This window comes from Marmota marmota, unplaced genomic scaffold (genome assembly GCF_001458135.2).
Source record: "Marmota marmota marmota unplaced genomic scaffold, marMar, whole genome shotgun sequence".
Lineage (NCBI taxonomy): Eukaryota > Metazoa > Chordata > Mammalia > Rodentia > Sciuridae > Marmota > Marmota marmota.
Window position 1 is genome coordinate 7590499 of NW_026000026.1, and position 15009 is coordinate 7605507.

Below are 15009 nucleotides of genomic sequence, written 5' to 3' on the forward strand. Positions count from 1 at the left end.
AAAACTAGTAAGGGGGTGTCCAGCACCTGGAGTTCTGGTGTCTTCCCGGCCAGTGGCCAAGTAAACAGGGCGACACGAGAATAGGAAGTTTATCTACATTGGACTCTTTCGCAGAGACTCTTTTGCTGTCAGTCCTAAAATCAGCCATGGTGAAGGGGGCTTTTCTGTGGAGAAAGAGGGTGCCACTTCAGGACCTGTCAGCCACGCCCGAGGGCTCCCCGCAAAATCTTGTACGTGTCCATCTGTGGGCCTGTTCCTCCCCTAGTTTACGGAGAAGCTGTGGGGACCTACATTCCATGTCACATGGAACATGGCCTTCTCCGGAATTGGGCCTTGTCAGAAGATGCTGCTGCTTTCAGGAAAAGTGGAGGGGAAGGGGCACATTCTTCCGAGAATCTCTTCTCTCACACCCAGAATTCCCTGGATGTCATAACAGGAAATTGCTCATTACCCAAATGGCCCCTGAGCCTTCTGTCAAGAGGTCACAGAGGTGGCGCTCTCCGAGTGGGCGTGGTGGTCACTGGCACTTTCCTGTGCACATATTATTTTTCCTCACTGCCATCCTCATGTCGTGTGTTTCCTTAATCCAAATCCACAGCTGTCACCTGGATTCTTTGTGACCTGTTTAGGACACTTATCCACTGACAGCTTGCTGTTGGGGCAGGGGTCTCATTTGGCCCCTTCTGGAAAGGATGTCCCCCAGCCCCGGGAGCAGAGGCAGGAGGCTCAGCAGCTGTGTGTGCCTGGTGCCCCCTCGGAGCCTGGCCGTGCAACTGGGTCCCCGACGAGGAAGCGCCTGGCCATCAATGCCAGCCCAAGCCTGCAAGGCCAGCGGTCTGGGCTGTGCCCTAGGAGCTCTCTGGCTCCGCCCAGACGGGGCTGCTGGGTGGCTGCGAGCTCCGCTTTCGTTTTTACTGCTGGCCTCCGCTGCCTTCCTGGAGAACACGCCCCTCCCGGTACTTTCTACTGACCTCAGTGGCCACAGCGTCCCACCTCATTGAGGTGGGCGCTCATTGTACAGGGACTGTGCCCCGCTGACACTTGGCCTGTTGGCTTCAGCGACTTGTCACCTTAAAGCTTATATTTAGGTGGTATTCCAGTGACTTTCAAGAGTTTTACAGCTTTGGCTTTTTAACTAGTCTGTCCTCTAATGGACACATCTGAAATTTGATGCTGTTTACTCTGAGCATTCCTGTGAAGACTGATGGTTTAGTAGGATAGGAAAACAAAAAACTGGGATCCTAATAGTGATCTCTTTCAACTTCATGAATCGTTGTTGCATTACAATGTGACTAGAGTGTTTCTAACGTTCCTGGCTCATCTGGAGTCTTACAGGCTCTGGCGACTTATTTTCTTGCTAGCCTGCCTCAGACGTCTCATCTCCTGAGCTCTGGAGGGAGAGTGTGCCATAGCTCTGTGACTTCCCTGAAGGATGTTACCTCTGTCTAGGGCCTTAGTTACCTATTGACAGTAGTATTCCAGCAGCATGTCGGGATCCGAGTTCCTCTGTAGTTTCAGTCCTGGCGTTGATATTGAGCACACCCCCTGAGGAAGGATCGGGCGTCTGTTAGCTTTCAGATGCTTCAACAAATTGATCATATGTTGTTAGCAGAGGTTTACCGCCTGCCTCTGTTGGTCAGGTAATGTATTTTTTATGTATTCAGTTTTAAGAGGGCAGACCCCAGAAGTTGAGCAGCTGTTCCCCAAGGCTGTGACTAGAGGGCAAAGGGTCAGAACCCTTAAAAATGCCCATTTTAGGGCATTTTTAATATTATTTTGAATAATAGGTCGTGGTGCACATCTATTATCCCAGCAGCTCAGGAGGCTGAGACAGGAGGATTGTCAGTTCAAAGCCAGCCTCAGCAACTCAGTGAGACCCTGTCTCTAAATAAAATACAAAAAAGGACTGGGGATGTGGCTCAGAGGTCATGTGCCCCTGAGTTCAATCCCCATATAATGCCCCCCCCCCAGCCCCTGTCAAAAACGGTGCCCATTTTTTTTAAGTTGGACATGATATCTTTAATTAATTAAATTTTTATGTGATGCTGAGGATCAAACCCATGCCTTGAGCGCTCTACCACTGAGCTACAACCCCAGCCCAAAAGATGCCCCATTTAATTAAACATGTTGCAGAGGTGGTGAGGTGTGCTAACATGCTGAGATTTTGCTGTTTTATGCTGGACATTATTTGAAGGAGTTACTTCAAATAATATCAATTAAATTTACTTAATAAAATTTGCTTCACTTGAGGTCAAAGGTAAGGTAACTATAATGGAGAACTCTTTTTTTTTTTTCAAGATCTGCTTATGAACAAGATGAACAGAAATGACTTAATGTCTCATATTTTCTTGAATTTTCCTGCAAGCTATACACAAAGTAAAACATGCCAGATAAACTTGGGTCCGCGTTTGTTCCAGAGCCTTTTCTGCCCATTCTTTTCCTTACAGGAAGAAGAACAAAATAACAATGTTCATTTTTAAGAACAGCAATGCTATTGTAGCTTTTTAAAATTCCTTGCCTTTTAATCTCTTGGGTTCCTCTTGACCTTTAGTTTGCTAAATGGTTGCAGACATGAACTGAGACGCACCATTGTCTTCTCTGATTGTGAGGTCTGTGCGTCTCTGACAGCGATTTGTGCCTTCTGGGAAGAGCAGAGCTGCCGGGCGCCCACTGCTACTATCTGAACCTAGGGAAGAAGCAGGAGGCCCCTTGTGAGCTGTGATAAGGGTCAGGCTCCAAGGTGGCAGGGGGAGAGGAGGCCTTCAGCTGACCTCCCCAGCTGCCCGCTGTAGCGCAGGACCTGAAGGCGGTTGTGGTTTAGGCAGAAGTGAGAGCTGCAGAAGGAACCCAGCTCCACGGGAGTTAAGGTTAAATGTGTGAGGAAATAAAAGGTGACCTCTTTGTCCTGAGGAAGACTTTCGACCTCTCCATGCAGTACAGGAGCTTGAGGAGGAGGGCTCAGTGGGTGGGAATCCATACGCATTTTAAACTTTTTATTACTTTTTATTACACAGGCAAAGCATATTCACTATTAAAAAAATTGAAAAATAATAGAATATAAAAATCGCCCAGGTAGCACTCCCAGCTCTGTCGTCACTGAGTCATCCACGGCTTTGTGATTCTCTGTCCTCCCACGCTGCAATTTAATTTCCCATACCTGAGATGTTTTTAATGTGCAAGTAACTTAGGAAAGTGGTTTCCAACAAAAACAGTTGATGACTTTAAAATATGTAAAGATCTTATTTGAGTAAGACTAACACTAATATTCCAAAAGACTAGCAGGGACAGATGCTCCATGTGCACCACCCCGTAGACGTCACACCTCACTGTGAGCCAGCCAGGTTGGGCCTCTTCCTGTGCGTAAATCAGCTGTTAGAAGGAACCGACTTTTCTTTTATCGTTATCTGTTATTTGATTGCTATATTTCGAGGTAGAATGATCAAGATTTAAATTAAAACATGCAGAAATCATTTTTCTTTTAAGAACAGACTTTCAAAAGACAATCTAAGGGAAGGTATTCATGCGCTTGGGCTAGGTGCTATTAAATAAAATATCTCCAAAAAGCTCTCAAGAAAAAGACTGATGCACTGAACTGCATTTAAATAAGAAGGGTTGGTCATCAGAAGACACCTTAGTTAGGTTGCTTGCAGAAGTAGTCACAGACCTCCCACCCTGTCTGCCTGCTCCTTTGAGTGTGAGTCCCTTGAAGAGGTGGGGTCTCTCTCTGCATTGGATCAGTGACTTGGTTGGCCAATGTTCTTTGGGATCATGACCTAGGCAGAGTCCCAGAAGGGCACTGAATAGTGTGGCTGCCCTATCTTGCCCCTCTTGAGGGTTTTGCAGGAGTTGCCTTGTGAGTGAGCCTGCTGGGTGATGGGCAGCGTGTGGCCCAGACACCACTAGAGCCCTCGCTGACAGCCAGGTATGTGGGCGAGGCCACTGGGCCACTAGCATTACATTCCAGCTCCAGGCCACCCTGGCCGAACAGCCCAGATGGCACCTGACACAGTCACGAGCATGCGGGGTGGCAGTTATGAGCGTCTGTGTTTCCGGGTAGTTTGATACACGCCACAAGCTAACCCGGAAAGATATTTGTAATACATCTGACTGTCAAAAGACTTGTGCCCAAAATACATAAGAAGCACTGGGCACCCTTAAGAAAAATGCAGACAACCTAATTTAAAAATGGGCATGTGGTATGATTCCAGCTGTGTGGCATTCTGGAAAAGGCAAGACCTCGGAGACCGTGAGTGGCAATGGTCTCCAGTGGACGGGTGGAGCCGGGCACCTGCAGGCAGTGGGGTGTCCTGTGTAATCCAGTGGGGATGGAACCAGAGTGACCCCCTCATGCAAACCCTCCAAGGGCTCCTGTTGCCTGTAGCAGTGACATTATGTCCAGATGCTTTGTGACAGGTATGATGTGTGCCACTGCCATTTCTTGTTAATGGTATTAAAATGCCAGTGTTGTGAATCAGCTACTTGAAGTAACTCGATCAAATTGATCATATGTTGTTAGCAGAGGTTTACCGCCTGCCTCTGTTGGGCAGATAATGTATTTTTTATGTATTCAGTTTTAAGAGGGCAGACCCCAGAAGTTGAGCAGCTGTTCCCCAAGGCTGTGACTAGAGGGCAAAGGGACAGAACCCTTAAAAATGCCCATTTTAATGGTCGTGGTGCACATCTATTATCCCGGCAGCTCAGGAGGCTGAGACAGGAGGATTGTCAGTTCAAAGCCAGCCTCAGCAACTCAGTGAGATCCTGTCTCTAAATAAAATACAAAAAAGGACTGGGGATGTGGCTCAGAGGTGTGTGCCTCTGAGTTCAAAACCCGTATAACACCCCCCCAGCCCCTGCCAAAAAAGGGGAGGCCGGGAGGGTGTTTCCATAACGCGTTTTTGCTTGAGTGCACTTGAGGGCTTTTTTGAGTAGGAATTTCAGATATCCTGAATATTGTGTGACTTCCTAATGGTGAGAACAGGTAGAAAACTCCAGCCTGTGGGCTGAGCTGGGTCTGGTCTTGGGGCGTCCCCGTAGGACTTGGTGTACTTACTGGGTGCTGAGCAGGACCCGCTGGGTGTGCTCTGCCTGCCGTGTGTGCACTTTTCTCCTAAAGCCCTCAAGATCTCTGCTGCTTACTCAACAACATCCTAAATTAGCTTTGTTAGAGGAGCTGCATCTTACTCATGGATTAGGGTCTAAAAAAGAAAATAAATCTGTGTGTAGACCAGGTTGTCCTTAACTTCCCACGAGGCACGCCGCCTGGGGTTGCCCGTGGCCCTTAGCTTGCCTCGGTGCTGGGCCCCTTCATCTGATCCCCAGGAGTGAGACGGGAGAGAGGCGCGGGTGCGGGTAGAGGCCATGGCCTTTGACACTCTGCCTCTGCGAGTGACCAGCTTCCTGGTGCTTGGGGAGCAGGGAGGGGAGGTTGTAGGTGATGTGTCCACTTGCTTGGGACAAGTTGTTCTGTTCCACTGTTGGTCCCCTGAGACCTTGATGCCTTGTGAGGATCTGCTTGTGCAGGCTGCCTACCGCAGTGCCTGGTTCAGAGCCGCCTTCCCCACTGGAGCATGAATTCCACAGTGGCAGGACTTTTGGCTCCTTTGTCCATAGTCACATCCGCAGGGCCTGCCCTGTCGTCAGCGCTCAGTCAATACCTGGATGAGTTCGAGGGACTTGAACGTGACCTCTAAACCTTGATCCATTCACCCACAGAGTCTTTGGCAAGCCACAGGAGGGGCTGGGCTTCCCCCAGTTGTTTGATTTTGGGGCTTCCCGAGTGATCACTTTAGATGCTTTCAGGTGCTGGTCCTGACTTACTCTTTGCTCCGTCTTCATCCTGGGTCCCCTCAGGTGGCATATAGAAGAGTGTGTCATATCTAGAAAGCACTTGGTGGAGTCGGCTGGCTGTGATCAGCAGCGTCTTGTCTTCTCTTGGAGTCCCAAGACTTTCTTAACCAAAGCCACCTTATCTCTGCGTTCTGTCTTCTCCCCATCACATTCCTAAATTTTGCACAGAGTGGCGCCAGGTTCACAAGGACGGCTTCTGCTATCTCAGGGCTACTGTGGTGTTTCTCGTGGTCTATGCTACGTCCCTCCCTGGGATCTGGAGGGAGGAAACCCGGGTCGCTAGTCAGGTTCCAGTAAGGGAAGCTGGGCGCGTTCCACTTTCAGATGTCACCAGCCACTGTGTCCTAAGTCGGCTGTACCAGTGTCCTCTGGCAGCAGCCCAGCCCCAGGGCCTGAGGTTCTGAAGCTGTCCTTATGGAAAGCAGAAGGCAAACAAAACAGAAGTGAAAGTAGATTTAATTTTTTTAGACTGTTCTCTTACAGGAATAGTTTTGCGGTTCTCAGCATTTAAAAAGATACTGGTTCCAATATGTTTTATTGACATCAGTTACTGTAAGTCTGATTCATTTTCTGCTTATTGATTTCTGCCCAAGGTGAAATTCATGACATTTAACAGAAAACATAAGTGATTTTTTAAAAAACAGACACTTATATGAAGGACTGTAAAAATAAGGTTTAAAGTCAGGGACACTTAAATAAGCAGTTTTTAAACTTCTTTGTTAAGGATTCTTTCCTAATTCCACGTATGCAGGCTCTAAGAGCCTACTGTGCTGAACTCAGAAAGGGCTCCTAAGTTCTGGTTAAGGCACTTTCCTCTTACCTGCATTAGGGTTTCTGTCCTGACCACCATCATCCTGCGCTTCCTCAGCCACGGTGTTTCCAGAGGAGTCCCCTAAGGCAGCTGGACCATTTTCAGCTAAAGCTGCCTCAGAGCTTAGGGGATCAGAGTAGCTGTTAGCACCAGTGTGGAAAGTGACTTTTCTCCTGCTGTCACCACCAATGACAGCAGGCCCGTTTTTATGTTTTTAAGGATTTTCTATTTTCAGGGGCTATACAACCAGTGTTTTTTGGTACTGGGGAGGGAACCCAGGGACACTCCACCACTGAGCTATGTCCCCAGCCCTTTTTATTTTTTGTCTTGAGACAGGGTTTCACTAAGTTGCCAAGGCCGCCTCAAATTTATGAGTCCTATCTCAGCCTCCCACATCACGGGCACTATAGGTGTGTGCCACTGTGCCCGGCGACAGGTTTTGAAAATTAAGTAAGTTACCACTTTGAAAACTCTGGTAAAAGTTTCCAAACAGTGCTGTGATTTACTTTGAAGCTTCTCTGTTGTGTATCCCCCATCTGCAGCCTCCCCTCCCCCAGTCCCTGGTGCTGATGGGCTGGGCTGGGCTTGGGCGCTCCCCTCCCTGCCACGCTGCGCCGTGCCGTGGACGGGCCCTCCTGCTCCTACTCCTCCATGCCGAGCCTGGGGCAGTCCTCACGGTCACTTTCATTTCTATGTCCTCTCCCTGTGTTCAGTCTAGGGTTTATGTTCTCAGTGACTGCCAGGAGCGGGGGCAGACACCTGTAATCCCAGAGGCTGGAGGACGCCGGACACAAGTTCAAGGCCACCCTGGGCAGTTTAGCGAGACTCCCGCGCCAACCCTGGGAAGGGATTCTGCGTCCCCTCCCTCCCTCCTCCCCTGACTTGCTTTTTCCATACGGTTTTACAAATGCGTGTAACTGTTCTGTTAGTGACTTGTAATTCCATTATCTTCTAACCTTGGCCCAGGCACTGTACAAGGTGACCCCGCGCTGGCAGGGGTGATGACATATCCTGCTGCCTGACCAGTGTTATCCCTTCCTCCTCCTTTCTCTTTCAGCTGCTATGTGAGATTCCGAAGTGCCTGATTTATTTTTTAGCATCTATTTTTATTTAATACATAGTCACTTTAAAAGTCAAATGAGAACTGACTTCATATTAATTAGCTAAATTTTAAGCTTTATTATTTAAGCATTTTAGTTTATCTGAAAAATTAACAATATGAAGGTTATTACTACTTGTTTCCTGGGTGTTTTTTAAAATTTATTTATTGGCATGTGGTGCTGAGGATCGATCCCAGCGCCTCACATATGCCAGGTGAGCGCTCTGCCACTGAGCCACGACCCAGCCCTCCTAGGGTTTCTAAATGGGGTGTGTGTGTGTTTATGTGGAGGTGAGGATGGAGCCAGGGCCTCATGCGTGCTAGGCTGGTGCTGTAGGCTTCGCAGTGACGATGCTTCCCTGCTAACTCCCAGGTATAAAGGTGTACGTTGCTTTCCATCTGAAAGACATTGAACCTCTAATGGTTTTCCAGAGTATGCTTTGCTGTACAGAAATTTTCCGTTCCCGTTTATAATGCGATTTACAATTAACTAAATTTGTTCAACACACATTACTTCGAAGATCTCATTTCTAAAATGCCAGGCGAGCCCAACACAGATGCCCACTGTGTATGTAACTCCTTATTCACCGGCTGGCACAGGAGTTCCGGGAGGGGCACACCCTGTGGGCTTCCTTGTTGCATTTAAAGCCGTCGCCTTCTCTGTGCTTCTCGTTTCCCTTCCATCCAGCTCGGCCTGACCCTTTCTGAGGACCAGCACTTGCCCTCAAGTACTAGGCAGTGGATCAGATTCAGTTGGATGGTCATTCGGGAGGTGGGGGACCTTAGAACATGTGACAGTTGCTAAGGGACTCTGTAGTTCTCCGAGTTCCAGCGAATGAGAGGTCCACTGGAGTTTCATCTTCCTTTAGCCTTAAATCAGGAGAGCGCGGTCACTGTGCGGGGATCACCTGTCTGCTTTGCCTCCACGTCTTGGTAGCCGTCTGCGACCTCTCCCCGGGAGGCTGCGGGGGCAGCTGCCAACAGAAGCACACCCTCGCCAGCTTCCTTCGGGGACAGTGGAGAAGGCGCGTTCGGGGCCGCATCTGCTACACACTCTCGGGCGCGTTGCAGCCCCGTGCCGTGGACCGTGCCCTGGAGCGCCATGGGGTCGAGTTGAGGACCGCGCTTCGGGAGCCTGTGGGACCATCCTCCAGTTCAGTGCTCAGAGTCACATGGGATGCTTTTCCTCTGGGCCTGGGCCTGTGCTGGGAGGTGACAAAGGTGAGGGTCTAGGTCCCATCAGACTTCTGAGGCTGGTGGGAAGCAGCACCTGCCTCTTCCCGGGCAAGCAGTCCTGTAATGAGGAAGAGTCTGCTGCGGAGCCAGTGGTGGACACGCAGCTGCCCGTGGCACGGAGAGGCTGTCCGAGCCTGGGAGGCTGCTCTCTGTCACTGAGGGGTGCGCTCCATAAAAGCAAAGCATTCCTGTGGGGTTGAACCGGCTGTTATGCCTGTGTATTTTCAAGAGAAACAGAAATCTCAAACAAGTGTCAGCTGTTTGCCTGGTTAGATTTGGGTGTTAATTTGGATGATGAATGTATACACTTAAAGAAATGTAAAAATTAGTTGCTCTACTGCTCTGTCACTAGAATTTTGTCACTGAGTTGCCCCCGGGAGGTGGTCTAGAGTTACCTTAGGGAGGGAGGGGAAGTCAGGAGCTGCCACTTAGGGGTTCTTCAGGTCGAGTGGTTTTGCTCCTTCGCCCTCTTGCCTCTGTGAAGACCTCCGGTTCAGCAGGCGCGGTGTTAAACTCCATCGAGTCCTTGTGACTCTTTCTGGCCCACCTCAGGCATAACTCAGGAAGAACTTGCTTTTATTCTCTCACTGGGTTAGATTCATGGGGCTGATTCACATCCCTTGGAATCCGATGCCCATATGAAATGATTTGGTGAAATTGGAGCCATTTGACCTGTAAGCTTTGACCAAACACAAACCTGCTCGGGGAGCCCGGCGTCAGGCGTGCTGTCTAAGAGAGCACACACGTTTGACGCCTGTTACAGGTGACGTTCGCGTCTGTCACGTTTCTGAAGTCTACATAGCAAGAACAAGGAGGGCGGTAAGGAAGGGGGGCAAAGCATCCCGTGGTCACAGTGGTGTGTCAGTCTCCACTGGCGAGAGCGCTCACGCGGGGTATTCCACCCTGGAATGCGGAGGCACAGGCTGATGGTCCTGATGTGGTCAGTCTGGTTCAGAGGACACTGTGGAAACCGGCTCCATGGCAAGTTTGACATTTCATGTTGGGTTTGGCCACTACATTTACCCAGAAGTCATCTTCCCATCACTTTTAGGGCCTTTATTTTGTTTTCTTTATGAAGATTTTGTACACTTGGTAGATTAGGAGTATTGACTTAATCATGGGTCGACATAATAGAAAACACTTCTAGGGGTACTGTATACTTGGGATGCAAATCTGGTGCCTTGTTCACCAGTCGGGAATCTGCCTTTTCCACAGCCGCTGGAAACTTAGCTGCCTTCAATAGAGTTTTAGAACACGGAAGCCTTGTTTTGCTGTAAATCTGGAAGCTTCCCAGTGGGCAGTCCACTCCAGACCACCGAGGTCTACCTGTGACTGTCCAGGCATTTTATCTTACTAAACGAAGTAATACTTGCACTCAGAGCATGCATGATTTTCCCCTGTGCCACTCTAAAGTAGAGGGCCGTGAGAGAGAGTCACCCAAGAGAGTGATTCCTAATAAGTCATGCAGGAACTGTCCCCTTCTCACCACCTCTGATACCATCGCCGAGCTTCAGGCTTCCATCATTTTTTGCCTGGGTGGTTACTACAGCCTCCTGACCAAGTCTTCCCTTCTACCTTGACCCCTGCAGTCTCTTCTGCAAATAGCAGCCAAGAGGGATGCTGTCATTGCTGTGCGCAGAAATCCTCCATGACTTCCTTTGGTGGCTCTAAATAAAAGCCAAAGTGCTTAGAATCGCTGCTGGCCGTGCTCCCTCAGCTCACAGCTTCTCCCCCGTTCCCTTCACTCAGCCTGCCCCAGGGCTTCCGCGCCCCTCAGGCTCGCCGTGCTCTCCTGTCTGCACCCCGTGCCCAGCACCTAGCTCGCTCCTGCCTCCACCAGGTCCCTCCCACACTCTTGTGTCTGCTTGGTGTCTCTGTGACCACCATGCTCAAGCAGTCCGCCCAACTTGTCGCCCCTTCCCTGCTTTATTTCTAAAGTTAGCACTTGCCTGACCTCTGATAGACTCTGGGCCCCTCTTTTCTCTTGTGGGATGTAAGTTCTGTGAAACAAGGCCATTTAACAGTTCTTTATTGTAGCTGAACCCAGCACAACAGCTGGCACTTGGTGGACCCTGTATACTTGTTGAATACATGCTCATAGTCTAAAATCTAATTTTTTTTTAGTGACTAATACTAAAATCTTAGATATTTAAAACATTACCTGGATAAACTGGAGAGGGATATAGATAGCTAGGCCCAGAGGTTAACTTCCTGCCTGGTGGTCTCACTGAGTTCAGGAGACGGAGTTTGGAGCTCACAGAAGCAGGATGACTGGAATTTGCAGAGTGGAGCATGCCCGGTGAGGAAGCGGGCAGGATCCGTGCGCCCATCTCTGAAGAGTTGCGTGAGTCTTGGCTCAATACAGTGCACATCTCAGCTGGAGCCCCTGAGCCTGGATGAAGAACAGCTGTGGGGACAGTATAGCTCCCAGCATTCATTCAGGTTCATGTCTTCTAGGATGGAGAGACCTCTGTAAAGTGTGGGTCATTCAGTAGAAGCAGCCAACAAAAAAGGCAAAACAGTGCAATTTATGGCTAGGAAAAAACTCAGGCACAAACACAAATACGACAGATGCTACGTTGGCAGGTAAGGACATAAGGTTATTATGAATAACTCCCTGTTTAAAGGCTTAAAGAAAATGGTGACGTGATGAGAGGATAAATGGAATCCAAATAGTACTTCTAAAGAAGGAAAAAAAGTGGCATTTAAGCTGAAGTTTTCTGAATGGGGTTCACAGCAGTTAAGGCCCCATAAGAGAAAAAAAAGAATCCGTGAACTTGAAGACAGACTGACAAGAACATCCAAGTGAAATACAGACAGGAGGGGTGGGTGTGGGCGTCTCCTGTGGAACAATAATGAACAATCTCAAAATCAGTGTAGTTTGCATTCCCTGAAAAAATATTTAATGGAATTGTGTCCAGATTTTTTTCCAAATTTAATGAAAAATATAAGACCATACATTCAAGAATTTCAGTAAACCTTAAGCTAAAGCCAAATAGACACAAAGAAAATGACAGGGAGGCCCGCGGTAATCACCACCGAGGAAGAGAAAGGCTTAAAGGCACCAGCGGTGGTGAGCTTGTGTCTGTGTGTACATCACCCACACCACACACCAGGAAGATGGAGACAGTTATGAGCTTTCTGTCAAATACTTTAAATGAAAAAACTGTCAAGGTATATCCAGTGAAACTTTTGTCAGAAATGAAATCAAAATAAAGAACTTTTCTAGGGGAAAAAAAAATGGAAGTATTTGTTGTCAGCTGACTAGCAGAGATACATCAGAGTCTCCAAACAAGAGGAGACAGGATCTTAACAAACGAGTAAGGAGTATCAAAACTGGCCTATGTTTAGATTAATATGAAATACACTTCTCATTTTGAAAATTAAAGAGATAATTGTTCAAAGCAAAAATAAAGGGACCTTGCAGTATTTATAACAGAAGTAAAATATAACAACAGCACAGAGAATAAGTAGGGGCAATAGAAATATTCCTTTCTCACATTGTTGGTAAAGTGTCATATTAGAAGGTAGACCACTATGTTAAATGCATATTATAAACCCCGTAGAACTACCAAAACACTGAAGGGAGACGTCAGCTGTGGAGATTAGATGGAATGTCAGGAAAGAGGGAGAAGGGGACAAACCAAAAGAAGGCAGGAAAAGAGGAAAGAAGACTAAAGATCAAATGAGCCAAATGCAAAACAAGTAAACATCTAGCAAGACGATAGCTTCTGATCAACCACATCAATGATTATATTAAATATAAATGGTCTAAATACCCGAGTTAAAGGATGAAGATTATCACATTAGATTTTAAAAGCAAGAATTACTCTATTTTAAAAATGAAGATATAGATAATCTAGGAGTAGATAAAGATATACCATGTACACACTAATCAGAAGAAAGCTGAGTGACCGTATGATCAGAATTTAGAATAAGGGATGTTACTGGAGATAAATAGATGTTTCATGATGAGGGAATCACTTTGTCAGGGAGACATTTGGTCCTAAATGCAAGTGTACTTCAAAACAGCTTCCAAATAAATAAAGCAGAAACCAAGAACTGAAAGGAGAGGGAGACACTCATAATTAAATGGATTTCAAAGCTGGGTGTGGTGGGTCACTCCCGTAATCCCAGGTACTCAGGAGGCTGAGGCAGGAAGACCTCAAATTCAAGATCAGCCTGGGCAATTTATAAGACCTTATCTTTTTTTTTTTTTTTGAAGGGCTGGGGATGTAACACAGTGGTGCAATGATTGGCCAGCATGTTTGAGACCCTGGATCCAATTCCCCATACTGCAAAAAGAGGAGAGGGAGGGAGGGAGGAGAGAAAAGAAAGATAATTGGGATTTTAACACGCTTGTCTTAGCAACTGGTGAAACAATCGATTGTGGAATAAAGTAGACTTGTTGCTACTAAGCAGGTTTGCACTGGCTGGGACTGGGGGCACAGATGAACTTTTTGGAGTGATGAAAATGTCCTCTGTCTAGGTCACATTGGTAATTACATGGCTGAAGACATTGCTTCAAACTCAGTGAACTGAGCATATAAAATGGGTATTTTTTTATTTGTCAGTTTTACCTCAGAGATGCTTAGAAAAACTTAAGACCGGTGTAGTTTGCTCTGTGAGCATACCTTAATTTTAAAATCTACTTTTAAAAATGTATTATGTGGATCCCTGTTAAGTTTCCCAGCATCCTATTAAATGACATCTCCAAGTTTCTCTGTTTCTGCCTGCCTGTCTTCCTCTCTCTCTCTCTCTCTCACACACACACACACACACACACACACACATAGGAAAAGTACTTACTAATATCCATTTGCTTTCTCGCAGTGAGTGCTTCTTCCATTTCCATGTGGCCATTTCGCCGCAAGAATTCCTCCCTATTGCTAAAGGCTTCCAGTTACAATTATAGGTAGAAAACAAACTGCAGTCTTGGGGTTTTATTCCTTTAGTTTATTTTGGGGCTCTGCAGATAGCATTTCCCCACAAGCTTAGCTTCTTCCACAAATGATGGGGATGGACGTTGGAACTGGGTCGTTTCTTTGTTCTCAGGTAGGCTCACGTCTGCCACCGGGCATTGAGGTCATTAGCTCGTCCCTCCTGAGTCAGAGTCTCCTCCTGCCTTTTCATAGTTTTGTAAATAAATAGAGAAGCAGAATATGAGCACTCTTTTTCCTGGTATTGGAGTTTGAGCAGGGGTGCTTAGCCACAGAGTTACACCCCTAGCTCTTTAAATTAATCAGTTAATCATCGTTATTATTATTTTTTTTGACAAGGACTCAGTTGCCCAGGATGGCCTTGAACTTGTGATTCTCTTCCCTCAGTCTCCCACGTAACTGGGTTACAGGCCTGTGCTCCCAAGTTTTTTTCCCTTCCCTTAATCCAAGTAGAATGTGCCCACGGTCCAGCCTGCAGCAGTCTCAGGAGCTGGCAGTGAGGTCCCGCGGTTTGCTGTACCCCTCCGCAGGCGAGTCCGTCTCTCTCCCCACAGGGAGCAACTTTCAACTCCTGCAGGTGCTGATTCCAGCTTGTTTGGGTCCTAGTTTTAGATGGTCTGCTTACCTTTTGATTCTTTTTAATTAAGATGCCTGTGAAGTCCTGGATGTCATTTTTTCTTCACCAGCCTTCCCTTTTGTTTATCCCTTTCTCCCCCCCTCCGCTCTCCCTGTCCTCCCCCCTGCTCTCCTCTCCNTGCTCTCCTCTCCCCCCCTCCTCCCCCTGCTCTCCCCCACTTCTGCTCTCCTCCCCCACTCTCCACCCCTCCTCCCAGGACACTTCTTGAGTCAGTCAGTGTTCGCTGTGTGCCTGGTTTTGGGACACGTGCAGGCTCAGATAGCGCGGTGCCATGCTGTTTCTGTTTGGGGATTTTCTAACCCCCCCCAGGCAGGAGCCCTGCCCAGCCCCGCCCCTGGTCACACAGTTTGTTTCATCCAAGGGGCTTTTTTCCTGGTTTTTGCCTTTTTCTTAGAAACTGTCCTGTCACATCTTGTCATCAGTGTTGTCCGCATGTGAC